Raw genomic sequence first — 14,510 nt, forward strand, 5'->3', positions numbered from 1 at the left:
GTAATTAGTTTTATAAATCATATTATTTTTCTGCGATAAACGAAATGCGCAATTGCCATATAAGGGGTTTCAAACTACGGTCCACCGATTGGACCAAAATAACTTACTTAAAAACTCATTGTATGAAATAAAATTTAAACATACAATACTTGAGTATTAACTGAAAAGAAAATTGCTAAAAAATATTTTGATGACAATTGAACTGTTAATATTAATACTTTTTCATGAAAACTTTCTGTTAATCATTGTCCAGAGTTTATTATAATGGACCTAAATTTCCGGTATATCTAATCGATTTGTCATTGGTTATAAAGACGCGGTTTTATAATAAGGAAATTATAGAACTGCACCCAATGATGTATTGAAGGGCAAATGTATACAAAGTTATTAATTGAATTGATGAACTCGGACCCTGTAAAAGTATTTATAAACTTTATAGTAGTTTGGATGAAACGCGAGTTTTGCCACAAATAGTATTTATACGATATTCTTTTTCTGCAAAATTTATAAATTAAATACACAGAAAAAACACAATTTGTGCTATTATGAAGATACGCGTTTCTTAGATTGGGTTGAATGGGTTGCTTACTTGCGCTTTTAAAATTCGTTTCGGTATGAGTTTATTCCAAGTCGGAAACGAAGTGGAAGTTCTAATAGAAAACATAACTTCAAAGTCAAACGTACCTTTCATAACGCAATATGCGATGCTTAAGGGTGGAAACAGACTATTTGTTACTGTATACGGTGATTGAAAAATCGTTAAAATTATTAGCGTCACAATTGCATTACACAACTGGTACATATTTTACCCCATTGTAACGCATTAGGCTTTTAAAATTACGTTTCAATGGAGTCATAATTGTTTTTGCGCTCACCTATTGACTAAAATTCGGTTTGAAAAAACTTTTTAAAACAAGTGCAGACTAACTATGGAACAATATGTGAGATGTGACGTCTCTGTATTTTTTCTTGCACTTACTTTACCCTGATATTTTAGATTTGAAACTATAATTAGTTTAAGAGCTTTCATTAGATTGGGTTTGGGTTTGAACAGCAAATGGACGTTTCGCAGACATTTTAGAGCAGCATATAATTTCTCTAGCGCTTATCACGAATTTAAATATAATTGCGCTAGTAAAAATATGTGTCTATTAGTGAAAATATAACTTCACTGAAAATACATATTTATGTAACATTTATACATTGCATATAAATAAATAATTATATGTATTTAAATATATAGAAAAGTTTAAATCATATAAATTGTATTAACTAGCACCTGTCAGATAAATTATATTTTCACTGGTAAAAATATATTTACCGATGATATGATTTCACTAAATTGACACATTAAAAAAAATATTTAGATTTTTTTTAAAGGATAATATGAGAATTTCTGGTTTAGAAACAGGGACGTCATTTAAGATATTTTCCATGGGGGGAAGGGGGTGTAAAAGTTGGCCAGTCAATGGTAGTTTTTTTAATATATTGATTCTATTAAATGACATGCATTTTCTGGACAAATTCAAGGGGGGATAATGTCCCCAGGTATGAGCGTATTAAGCATAGCAAATAGTCAGGTGTTTTATATTTGTATAGCTTATGAATTTAGCCGTCAATTTATTTATCATACTGTGTCGAACGCTTTTTCTATATCTAACATTATAATAGCCGTGTTGTTGAGTGATTTTCGCGGAAGCTAAACTGTACATTAATAATTTTGTTCTTTAATGATTATTTTAAGCGCAAAAGAATATTTTTTAAGAATATAAGAATATTAGCTATTTTAAAAATGGTTGGTAAATACCCATAATCTTTGAAAACCTTGAAGCGAATCAAAACTGAACCACATTAGAAGTAAAGCTTTTTTATTGGCCCGTCGTGCGAAAACTTTATAAACCCCTGATTTATATGATAAAGCTTTATCAAAATGATCTTTGAACTTTTACCTATATAAATATCGCCGCAGACAAGCTCAATTCAGTCTACTTCGAACGATTCAATCGTTAACACATCTTTTAAAGTAACTCACAGCAAACATGTGACTCGTGAATTGTGTAAATTTTTTGCTGATTTAATAACGACGGGAGTGAAAAATGTTTTTAATTGTTTGCGGCCGATAAAATGGACATCATCCACATTCTACAAAGCTGTTTGTTATTGTGCAAAGGTTGACCAGTAATTGAGTTCAAGCGCGCATCTGTGCCAACGTATTATGGTAGAGATGTTGTCGTGCAAAATATTTGGTTCGGATTTGAACAAAGAACGGGAAAATAAAAAGGTCACTGCAGTTTGCACGGAAAAAAACGCATATCGCATAGCGTTCAAAGAATTTGATCTCATCGTAGAATTCTATTTCGAGGAAAACGCAATGATGTATATGCTACTTTTTCTCCCCTCAAGAATGTGGATTGTTTGAACTTGGAAAAAATATTCTCGTATTCTTTTATTCAACGTTCATTGACGCTCGCAAACGATTTACGTTTGGAGTTGCTCACCGGTTAAAGTTTTTATACTATCGACAGTATCTACTGATGTACTTCAGAGCTCTTACTTTTTGGACAAATATGAAAAGGTACTTTAATTAAAAATTAAAAACTCACCGAGCTACATAATGCAACACCTATGAATAAGGTTTAGAGCATAGAAAAACAGATATCTCGAGCCGCGATTTATTTTCATTTCGTAAGGATATGTTCAGGATCAATTTTGTCAGACACCTGTTAAATAAAAAGTGAAACGAAACAAATCAACGATTTGAACGATGTCGTAAACTTTAATCAAATTGAATAGCTTAGAGTTGGCCGCAAGTATGTAACATTTTTTAAACAGTGGGTGTTATATAACGATTCTGAAACGAAGCAAAAAGTATTTTACCAACTGAAATTTATTCTTCAAGTTAAAAAAATGTAAGCATAAAACGATAAAAATTGCTGATGAAATCATAAGATAGCGAGAAATTGGCGAATATTAGAAGCAATACGCTTAATTCTAGATAATGATTACTTAGGATATTTACAACGAATGTTACAACAATACGTTAACGTCGAATTGTTTATTAATAAACATGTCCGCATTTTGACAAACGCTGGGCTATGGACAGGCAAGGGATGGGATGCACCCGAATAGTAGAGTAGGGTCTATCTAAACTATCCCGGGTTTCCCTGTCTGCTCGATTCAGCAGAATATTGTCTTATATGTGGGTGACAGGCTTAGTAAGCTTCAATGCGTAATCTACCTAGTGAAAGGAAACTCCGAACTTAAATCCACCATGATGGTCAGCAGCATCGTCAGTATCAGATCGAGACAGAGACGGCGAAGTGCCGTGACGAGTAATTGCCGTCACAGAATAAGCATTGCTATCAGTCACTGAAGAGCAAAGTTTCGATAGCCGCAGTATGAAACCCAGCTAGGCGAACGTAATGGCTTCAAATCCTAGTAGTAGGACTTACAAACTACCAAAGTATTTTTTTCATAATCAATCAAAATGGACAAGAACATAAAAAGAACGGATATTGCCGTCGACATGTCTGTATGTGAAATCCGCTTGTCATGGATGCCACCGAGCGAGAGGAAGTGGCGATAGCGCGACGTGATCAAAGCACGTGAATCTCAGAGACGGATTATTGAAAAGAGACGCAATCGCAATGATTTTGATACGCATCAACCCGGCGATTAAGAACAAGCGCCGCTCTGGACACCGATGTGAGTATATAAACCACAAAAGAAACAATTCCCCGGGTTTGGCATTGCACATGTGATTTTTACCTTACGTAATCCGTCGCGTATACATTAGGGTTCTCAATTATTCGTAGTATTTAACCAATTACTTTAAAAAAACAACTTTTTGATTTTTTTTATATGCATAATACAACAGTGAGGGCGTCAAAAAAATGATTAATTTAATATTTTACATACTTTTTGCTCAATCATTTCGGTGGAGCTTTTTCAACATTTTGTTCAGTTCAACGAACGATTTCTGTGAATTTCGGTCATAGTAGACACATTTTTTTCGAACATTTTTTATTGGAAAAAAGCGTCTCATTCTCTCGCATTTCTATACAAAATTGTGACGCATAAAATCCGGCACTAGTCACTCGGGTATTTTGAGAAAATCTGTGTTGCTCAATTATATGAATTGTTTCGTTATAATTTTTTTTTCAAATTGTTAGTTGAAAATCGGTCGAATAATTCGAATAATCGAACCCTAGTATACATATGTATCGCGATTGAAACTCACTAGCAACCATGTGCCATGTGCATATATATATATATATATATATATATATATATATATATATATATATATATATATATATATATATATATATATTATTTAAATCTCGGGATTTATGGTGATGAGAACTATTGCTGAAAGTTTGTGACAATGTCAGGAGTATCACTGTCGAAATATTGAGCAGTAAGTTCTCATCGCGACGAATCCCGAGATTTAAATAATATTATTATCTTCGTTCTTGCTGTAACCAATTGTTATTCATTTCTGACATAGTGATATATATTTTTATAGATGCGATGGCTGAAGAAACATATCTTAGTTGCCGATATCTGAGTTCACATCCCGAGCTGTCATCAGCAATATCTGTTCCTTTTATGCTACTGTACATTTAAATTTTTTATGGGAAAAATACTGAGTTAGTTTGCAAGTCCTACTGCAGGTTTGTAAGTCATTGCGTACTTCTAGATGTGTTTCATACAGCGGCTATCGAGGCTTTGACCGCCAGTAGCTGATAGCAATGCTTATTTGGTGGCGATAAATACTCGCGACGACACTTCACCGTCTCTTCCTTTGTCGGATACTGAAAACGCTGTTAACTATCATAAAGGATTTAATTTTGGAGTTTCCTTCACTACGTAGATTGCCTATTATGGCTTACGACGTTTATCCCCCATATATACTACAATATTCCCATGGATCAAGTACGCATGAAAAACCGGTATACTTTTGAAAAATTCTACTCTACAATTCGCGCACATTCCATTATTTACTTTCCATATTCCTGTGTTTGTTCCAATGTGTACATGTTTAATAACAAATCGTTTGCCGTCGATGTACTGTTGTAACAGTCGGTGTAATTATCTTAATTAGTTATTAAATAGAATTAAGTTAATTGTTTTTAGTGTTTGACAATGTCTCAATATCTCCTGATTAAATCAGTGATTTTTATCAACTTATGCTTGGATTTTTTTAATTTTGAATGATAAATTTCAGTCGATAAAATACGGTTTGTATCGTTTCAAAGATGTTATATAATATCACTTGTTTAAGAAGTGTTATATAATTGCGACCAATTTTAAGCTATACCAAGCTGCTTAAGGTTTAACCGAATCGTTCGGTTAGTTCATTTAGATCGTTTCGATTTATTTCACACGTGTCTGATAAACTTGTTTTTAAGCATATAATTGCGAAATGGTAATATTTCGTCAATCGAGATATACTTTTTCTATTCTGTAAGCCTCACAGTTGTCGCAATATGTTGTTCGATGGGTTTTTAATTTTTAATTAAATAACTCGATTATATCTGTTTAAACCGCACTCGTTCTGAAGCACTTCAGTTATGCTATCGGTCAGATAAACACTTACACCGGTGATCAAATCCAAGTTTAACTTGTTTGCGAGCGTCATTGGGTGTAGAATAAAAGAGTACGAGTAATTCTTAATCAATGGCAACTAATTAAAATTCTTGTGGTGGAGAAAAAGATGTGTGAATACACATCATTTCGTTTTATTCACTTACATATTCATATGATATATGTATTTTTTTCTTTGCATCCTGTGGTGCCCTTTTTATTCTCTCTCTTTGTTTAAATCCCGATAAAATAATTTGCACGGCTACATTTCTTCCATAATATGTTAGCACGACATCAATTCATCGTCATCCTATGCACAATAACACAGTTACTGATATAAATAGTATTATATATCGACACGAATCGCATTTTTGGGCGATTTACTTTAAAAGATGTGCTAACGATCGATGTAGACTGACCTATATATATATATATATATATATATATATATATATATATATATATATATATATATATATATATATATATATATATATATATATATATATATATATATATATATATATATATATATATATATATATATATATATATATATATATATATATATATATATATATATATATATATATATATATATATATATATATATATATATATATAATAATATTTACCAAAAAATGTATTTCTTTAAATTTATTAAAAAAAGATTCATATTAAAAACTAAATAAAGATCATTATATTAAATTGTTGGCATCATTAAAATATGGCAAAACTTATTATGAAATTATATACATTATGTTTATCGCATAAAAATAATTGTTAAACCTTTTCTTTTTTGTAATGTTTTTCCCTAATTGTATATATGTTATAAATGCGCATATTAAATAATTCTGTTGCTACTAAATGCGAAATTTGTTAATGTAAATGCGAATGTTATTTTTTTGTTGCGAAATATACGTTCATCTACACTATATATAGTAAATATATATATGCATATTTTACTCGATTATATTACACCAAATTGTGCACTATTTTAAATAACACGATAGTTTGGCCGTCGAATTGGAAATCACTCTTTATAACATAATACTTGATTTTTATACTTTTATTTGCAGTTGATGATGGTGACTTTAGTAAAACGCTTCAAATCGGTGAAGAATCCTAACGTTGACATTAGTTTGATCAATTATTAATTATTCTTATTACATAATTTATATCGTGTTATTTCATGTTTTTTTTAGTTCGATCAATCGAGTAGTTGTATTACAATAAGTAAGTAAGTTTATGATATTTGCAATGATAAATAATGAGATCAGTCTTCGATCGTATTCCTAAGCAATGGCTCTGTTTTATTTTTATTTTTTGTATTTAAATTCGTGCGTTTATGTTTATGATATATATAATACATATTATGTACTATGTGGCGTATATTATATTGCGTCAATTTTGTTTTAAGCATTCAGAAAATTCTTTTAATATATTTGGATTGAGAATAGAAATGGCGTTCATTTGCGTTTTATAACTATACTAAAGAATGTTAACGAATTACCAAATGATGTATTGAATTGTCGGATAATAAAATATATTAAAAGAAAACTGTATTTTATCAATAAAACCCAATACACTACCCTATACATACATATACATTAAAATAAAGTATAGAGACACAGCGAACGTCACAGCTTCCACATTCTATCTATAACATTGACAACCAGTTACAGTCCGTCCAAGATGTGAACGCTCATCGAAACAGTTTTGGTGAAATAATAAGGTGAATATGTAACATTTTTTCCTTTTTTAATTTTATTTTTTGCACAGAAGCATTTGTCGCCGGTACGGTCAAAATTAATTTTATTAAATTGAATACTTCCGTTAAAATATTTTTCAGTATTTTTTATATTTTGTTGACGAATATAAATATATATATATATATATATATATATATATAAATAAGCTCACTTTTCAATCTCATAAAATTAAAAAAACGTTCCATATGAGCGTTGAAGTGTTATAAAAAGTGGTCTTGGAAAATTCTTTTCGTATTCCTTAAATTTAGTCACGTTTAAAAGTGCCATAAATTTTAAATTATCAATAACTTCAGCGATCGGTAGTATTCGTGAAAATTGTTTCAAGTATTTCGAAATATCGAGCATTATACCTCAATTTTAGATCTACTTTGTCCCAAAATAAGTCAAAATCTTCTTTTTTGTTATTTAAAAATTCCCCATTTTTTTTATTTCACTTGAACAATAAAATATGCCGAATGTTTTTTTTTTCAAAATGGGTGGAAATAGATTAAGATTAAATTCTAAATCTTGTAGATAGTTTCTGCATTAATCACAGCATTAGAAACCCATTGATCTTAATCATCGATTATTTAGTCAAATAATTCTCTTTTGAATTCACAAAACATCTTTAAAATTCTACTATTGTAATTCCATCGTGTAAGAGCAGCCGCAAGAAAACGTTTCTTTGTTTCACAATCGAGAAGAGATACTCTTCTTGAAGATTTACAAATAAATGAAATAAATGTTAATATATATTTGAAAAAACGCTTGCACCCTATTACATCCTTTACAGATTGAGATAAAACAATATTCAATCTGTGAGCATAGCAGAATACAAATATGGAGTTAGGACAAAGACTTTTTGTACTCCATTGTGCTCCACAAACATTACATGAGAAGTATGAGCAATTCATTTTTATGTACATCCAAATTTCACCAAGGTATTATGAATATGATCAAAAAGAGCATCATCTGTTTTATTGGGACTTACAATAGAACAAATTACTTGATAAGTATTTGTTATTAATAAATAAATTTTTATTTTGTTAATATTTGTTTTATTAGGAATAATTTTTAAATTATTTTTATAAAATTACCCCCCCCCCCCTCCCATGACAGATGTTCGGATTGAAAATGGCTAAATTGCTATGCATTTAGAATTTTGGTAATTTATTATTTTTGTATATTATATGTTTATAAATATATGTTTTATTTTAAGTAATTTAGCTTTAATTTTTATTGATAAATTTTTATCATTTATTGGTTTATATTATTATTTATAAAAAAAATGTAAAAATTATATTATGTTTTAATGCGAAAGTTTGAGAAGCCGCGCGTGCTTGATGTCATCGGGACTGAGTAGGAAATGCGTTTGTGTGCGTGCATAAACAACGATATAAAGACATAGCATGGTCTCGTTCTACACTCGATTAAAAATAATTCGGTCACTCGACAATTAAATGTTCGCAAACGTTGAAATATAATGCCCGCTAAATAAGATGCTAGGACCAAAAAAATCGAACTGTCAACACAGTTTGACAGTTAAGTTGTAATCAGGGATACTTTCTCAAAATTTTACCAGGGGGTTCGCATTCGCAGTGAATGTTTTTTAACATTTTTTTAATATTAATATTATTTGACAGAGTAGCAGACTAGCAGATGATTTTGTTAGAAATCACTTGAAAGTGGCTAGTTCGAGGCCTAGAAGGAAACTTCACCATATTCACCACTGCACGAGAAGTTTTGGAGTTAGGCGAAAAATGTGCGCAGGGTCAGTGCATGGTTACCAAAAACTAATGCCGCCGTCTTCGTAGAGATCGTTTTTATCGACATAGAAAATTTACTAACGAAATTTGAATATTGGCGCCATAAGTGACGAAATATGATAATATTTTAAAGAAACAGTTAAAAATCGAAAGAGTAGTAGAAAATCACCGATAATCATAAAAAACGAAAGTATTTTTTTTCTGATTAACGGTGGGTTCGCACGAACCATAGCATTCACATCAAAGGGCTTGTGCGAACCCCCAGGAAAGTATCCCTGGTTGTAATTCACAATTTGTCTCTAAACACATTTACAACACCATTACGTCGATAAAGCATTTATAGGCTCCGAGAACTTACAGCTATTTGATTTTTTTTTATTCATAGATTCTGTGTGTATATTAAAATATAACCTAAATCCTATATATTTTCAAAAACAATATCAGAGTTGCAATAATTTTGAAAGGAATAAAAAAACTACCTATATGTATCACTATATACCGTATTATAAAAATATACAATTTTGCCCATAACTAAAATATTATTGTTTTAGGTCTAAATATTAGAGGAGAAATATCGGTAAATGGAAGTTCATACTCAACAATAACCTATCTGCCGGTTAGATAAGGATGTAATATATGACCTCAAAGATCTAAATAATCATCGTAACAAATGAAAGGGTGCTTCTGGGAAATTCGTCAGTTACAACTTTATTTTTGTCCCTTTATTTGTTACCGATTAATTATAAGTATTTTAATCGTGTTCTTAACACCTATTCGATATCTACTACACCCTTTATTTCTCATATTACCTGCAAGTATTTTGTTTTATAAAGAACATATATAAATTTATTACGACTGAACATTGTGATGTTGGTCATACTAAAAGAAAAATTACTAAATATGAAAAAAAATTTAACGTAGATGTGATGAGGATTTATTAAATACAATAAGAAGAATGAAAATGATTATACCATTTTATGTTTCTCAATAGACAATTCAAGTATATGAGTTTTGTTCTTTGCTGTAATCCAAATATTTATCTAATGATCTACTAAGTATTTACTTTATGTCTCATATTACCAGCTGGTATTTTGTTTTATATAGATATATTATTTGCTTACGACGCTTTACCATTGTAGGCACCAGAGGCGGTCGGTGAAAGATTTCACCGACCGCCTCTGGTAGTCACATATGAAGTTAGTATGAGATAGTCATATCCTCACATCCAACGTTTTGGAACAATTATATGTAAAAATATAATGAATCGTAATATTATTAACTATTGTATAGAGTTCTTATAATTTTAAATTATTTTTCAGAAGCAATGATAATGTTGTATCGGAGACCATCGGCGGAACTAAATATTTGAAGATTTCATTACAAAGATTGTTTTATAAATGTTTACATAGTTTAATCAGTGTATTTAATTATCATGCTTAAAAATAAAGAATCCTTACACGCATTATGTATATATTTCATTTACATAGTTAAAACATACCTAGTTAATTTGCAATCCAAATATTTAATTGACTAAGTTGCATACATAAAAATATTTAACACAGGAACATTCACTTTATACTGGGAGGGCTGCAGCCCTGCAGCTTGATATGTATTATACATATTTTACATGAGTTTTTAATAACGACCGATACTGAAAAACAAAGATACAGACAAGACACAAAAATTATAAAAAAATAAATAACCTATAAATCCATAAAAATATAAAATACAGGTTAAGATAAAATAATAATAAAAAAATACTGTAACTCTTTCGTCGCTATGAGGTTTTTCAGTCTTAAGAAATTATACCATTTATAATTTAATTAAATACATTTTATTATTTTTAAACTCACTACCATTCTTATGAAATGATATATATATTTTATATAAAAATGTTTCAGACCACTGACGCAATAGGGATGTTGATAGCATTTCTTATTATTTTCACGAATAATATCGTTGTATAGCATCCATATGGTTAATTCCACAAACACATTAGGAGTAATCAAACTTAATCTTACACCAAGGATTCCCAACCTTTTTATACCATAGAGCACATTTTAAAATATTAGTAGGGCGGTGGGCACCACATATTTTTTCAAAGCAAATTTATAGTAAGTAAAAAGTATTACACAAAAAAATAAGGTGCTTGTGTAGAATGATGGCGGCATGCTCAAAAAACAACCCGGCTAATTATGCATTTATATTGAAATCATACCTTGAAGATTGCTACTTTCGAAATAAACAAGAAGACAGTTGTTCAGAGATTAAAATGATCAACGCTGGTGTACCTCAGGTAAGTGTTCTATGATGCCGTACTCGAGGCCCTTGGCGAGCAGCGAAAGCGATTGCAAATAGCTAACCTGCAACTGGCATACAACGGTACGTAAGTTCCACATAACACCAAGTCCAACGCCTTCATTAGAGAGGGTCGCATCCGGATCGGCTTGATGAGATGTCAGAATTCTTGATAAGAATTGGGAAAAGGTGTTTTGGACTATTTTAATTTTTTTTGACTAATAATTTCACATTTTATAAAAATTTTCAATAAAAAATAATTTAAATACAAAGGTAATAAAAAGGTTTATCAATTTATTTACTCTACTATTTACAATTTGAGGGATTAATTTATAAATATTTTATTAAGGGATTAATTTTATTTATATAGTCGAAAACGGTGTCAAACTTCGAGCGCAGCTTTGCTCATGAATATATAATTACTAGTAAATGCACATAGTATAAGAAAAGAAAACCTATTGCTCCATAATAAAATAGTTCAAAACGCAATAATTGCTCGAAGCTTGACACCGGTTTCGACTCGATCGGAGCACGGGTTGTGACATTTTAACATTTTAAAAATTCCGTAAATCTTCGTTTGTGCTGATGACATAGATATAGTGGCGAGATCAAAACAGCACTAATAGTAGCCTTTAACGCCATTGAATCATCAGTCTGGTAAATGGAGTTGAAGATCAATGATATAAAAATAAAATACATGTCGGTATTCCTAGTTTGAGGAGCCAGTATCCTGAAAGTCTCGAAATGAACGAGTACACTTTTGAATGTGTCAGTGACTTAAATAACCTCGGAACCCTGTTAACAGCTATAAACGATGTTAGCAAGGATATCAAGAGACGAGTAGTGTCAGCAAATAAATGCTATTTCAGCCTAATAAAACAAATTAAATCGCGGACACTATCTCGTCGTACAAAAATATTGCTCTACAAAACGCTGATCAAACCAATTCTGACATACGGCTCTGAGAGCTGGACATTTACCAAGGCTGATGAAAGGCTGCTTGTCATATTCGAAAGAAAAGTATTCCGCAGGATATATGGCGCTATATATAATATAAGAGTGGCGTATACAGAACAATTGAGAGTTCTACAACCTCTTCCAAGAAGAGAGTTTCTCCACCTTCATCAGAGTTGAAAGACTCCAGGAAGGAAGTTGGAAGAAAAATATGATTGTAAACGGTGAATGTTCCGTTTATATGAAGTTTAAAATTTGGGATTGCAAACTTAACCTAACCAGCGAACCTAGCCAATTAATTACTGGTATATATGAAGTTTAGTCGTTTATTCGCCGTCGGTGTTCTCCTCTCCATACTGTTAATCTTTCAACAGCCCGACTTCGCGGCTTCCACCCTCTTGAAATCGCATCAAACAGATATAATATATGCATGTTTTTATTGCTTTACAACAAATCGCTTGGGTCAGCGCATCAGCGCGGCAAATAATATCATATTATATTCTTTAACAATATTGTTTGATAATTTATTGTAAGTGATAATTGCGCCTTTGTTGGTATCACGGCGCCCCACAACATCTAGCGCCCCAGGTGATCTACTGTATTGTCTCCCCTTCGGGTGGCCCTGCTCACGACTTATGTATGCTAAGCACTCAGACAGTGGCCTGCTTTAATCTATATACTTTAAAACAGTGATTCCCAAAGTGGTCTATATCGACCCCCAGGGGTCTATGATAACCTGCAAGGGGTCTACGTCAGCGAAAAAAAATTTGGGGGTCCACTGAAGTGGATCTCAACAACCACTGATAGTACCTATCTACTTACATTATAATCTTATAAAATAAAGACAAATACATTATTTATAAAAGTACCTACGAATAAAAAAATTATTATATATGTTTATAAAATTGTGTAAGTTGTAGGATGTCGGCATTCGCTTTGTGGTCGCAATACATTTTGAACTTGTAAAAATCTGCACATAATGATATACCACCGTGATTCTCAAAGTGGTCTATATCGACCCCTAGGGGTCGACGACGACCTGCAAGGGGTCCATGTCAGTGAAAATTAAAATTGGGGATCCATGAGATGTAAATGTGGGTGACTTTATTTTTGGCTTTCAATGAATAGAATAATCCACATACACAGATAGTAGAAATCTTTCAAAGTGAGTAGCACGATACCAGCTGTCAAAAACACATTTGAAGTTGATGAATTTGCAAAAAATCAGTATTAAGCAAGCAGGGGGTCTACCCAAAACCGAAAAACATGGCAAGTGGTCTACGACACAAAAAATTGTAGGGACCTCTGCTTTTAAACAACGACCATTTTTTATTATTTTTTTTAAATTAATTATTTAAAAATATGCAAATAAGAAATATAGTGATACAATATACATTATCTAATTGCAATTATATTATAAATAATTTAAAGTAATTAAATACTTAGTATAAGGATTAGTCGTCTGAAATAGTACTATATTTCACGCTATTGATGCCGTGTACTGTAGATAATACATTTTTAAATACTATCGAATTAATTAATAGTATATTTATTAAATCATCCAACTGAACTTTTCAATATAAACCGGCACCATAGACAAATAAAACAAGTTTCCGATTATTGACTTGAAAGGTCTGGGTTCGAATCCCAAATGGACCTAATTGTTTTTTTTTTTAATTTCTATCGTGGCTTGGGAGATCGAATTTAGTAATTATTATATAGTTATTATTTAAATTAATAATAAACGGTTAGGTCATTCTCATTATTTTATTTCTAATAGTTGCACAATGAGATACTAGGTGGAGCTAGTGTTTTCGCTCGCAAATGACGTTTTCGCAAGCAGAATGAAACTTCAAATTGGGTATATATAGAACTTCCAACATAGTGAAATGTGTGGGCGTCGTCGGTGGTATATGGATTTCTAATTCATGTACTGAGTTACGTTCTGTCATATAATGGCTGAATGTACAAGTGAGTCCTTTTCGAAGGTAAACTCACGATTTTATGTATGCTTCAAGCAACCAGTTACACAAGAGTATTAGTTATTTAAAACGACGCCCATTTTTTATTTATTTTTTTAATTTATTATTTAAAAATACGCAAATAACAAATTTTAATGATACAATAAACATGATCTAATTGCAATTATACA

At 31.1% G+C, this 14,510-nt stretch overlaps 1 long non-coding RNA gene across 1 annotated transcript; it reads left to right on the plus strand.

Moving 5' to 3' along the window:
* Window positions 1-8,553: 8,553 nt before the first annotated feature.
* Window positions 8,554-10,568, plus strand: LOC148234442 (uncharacterized). Its single transcript, XR_015809899.1, has 2 exons — window positions 8,554-10,354; window positions 10,426-10,568. It is a non-coding gene; the product is annotated as an uncharacterized LOC148234442 (long non-coding RNA).
* The last annotated feature ends 3,942 nt before the right edge of the window (window positions 10,569-14,510 follow it).

Source organism: Plectrocnemia conspersa, unplaced genomic scaffold (assembly GCF_051122295.1).
Source record: "Plectrocnemia conspersa isolate PC_06_02 unplaced genomic scaffold, ASM5112229v1 ptg000006l, whole genome shotgun sequence".
Lineage (NCBI taxonomy): Eukaryota > Metazoa > Arthropoda > Insecta > Trichoptera > Polycentropodidae > Plectrocnemia > Plectrocnemia conspersa.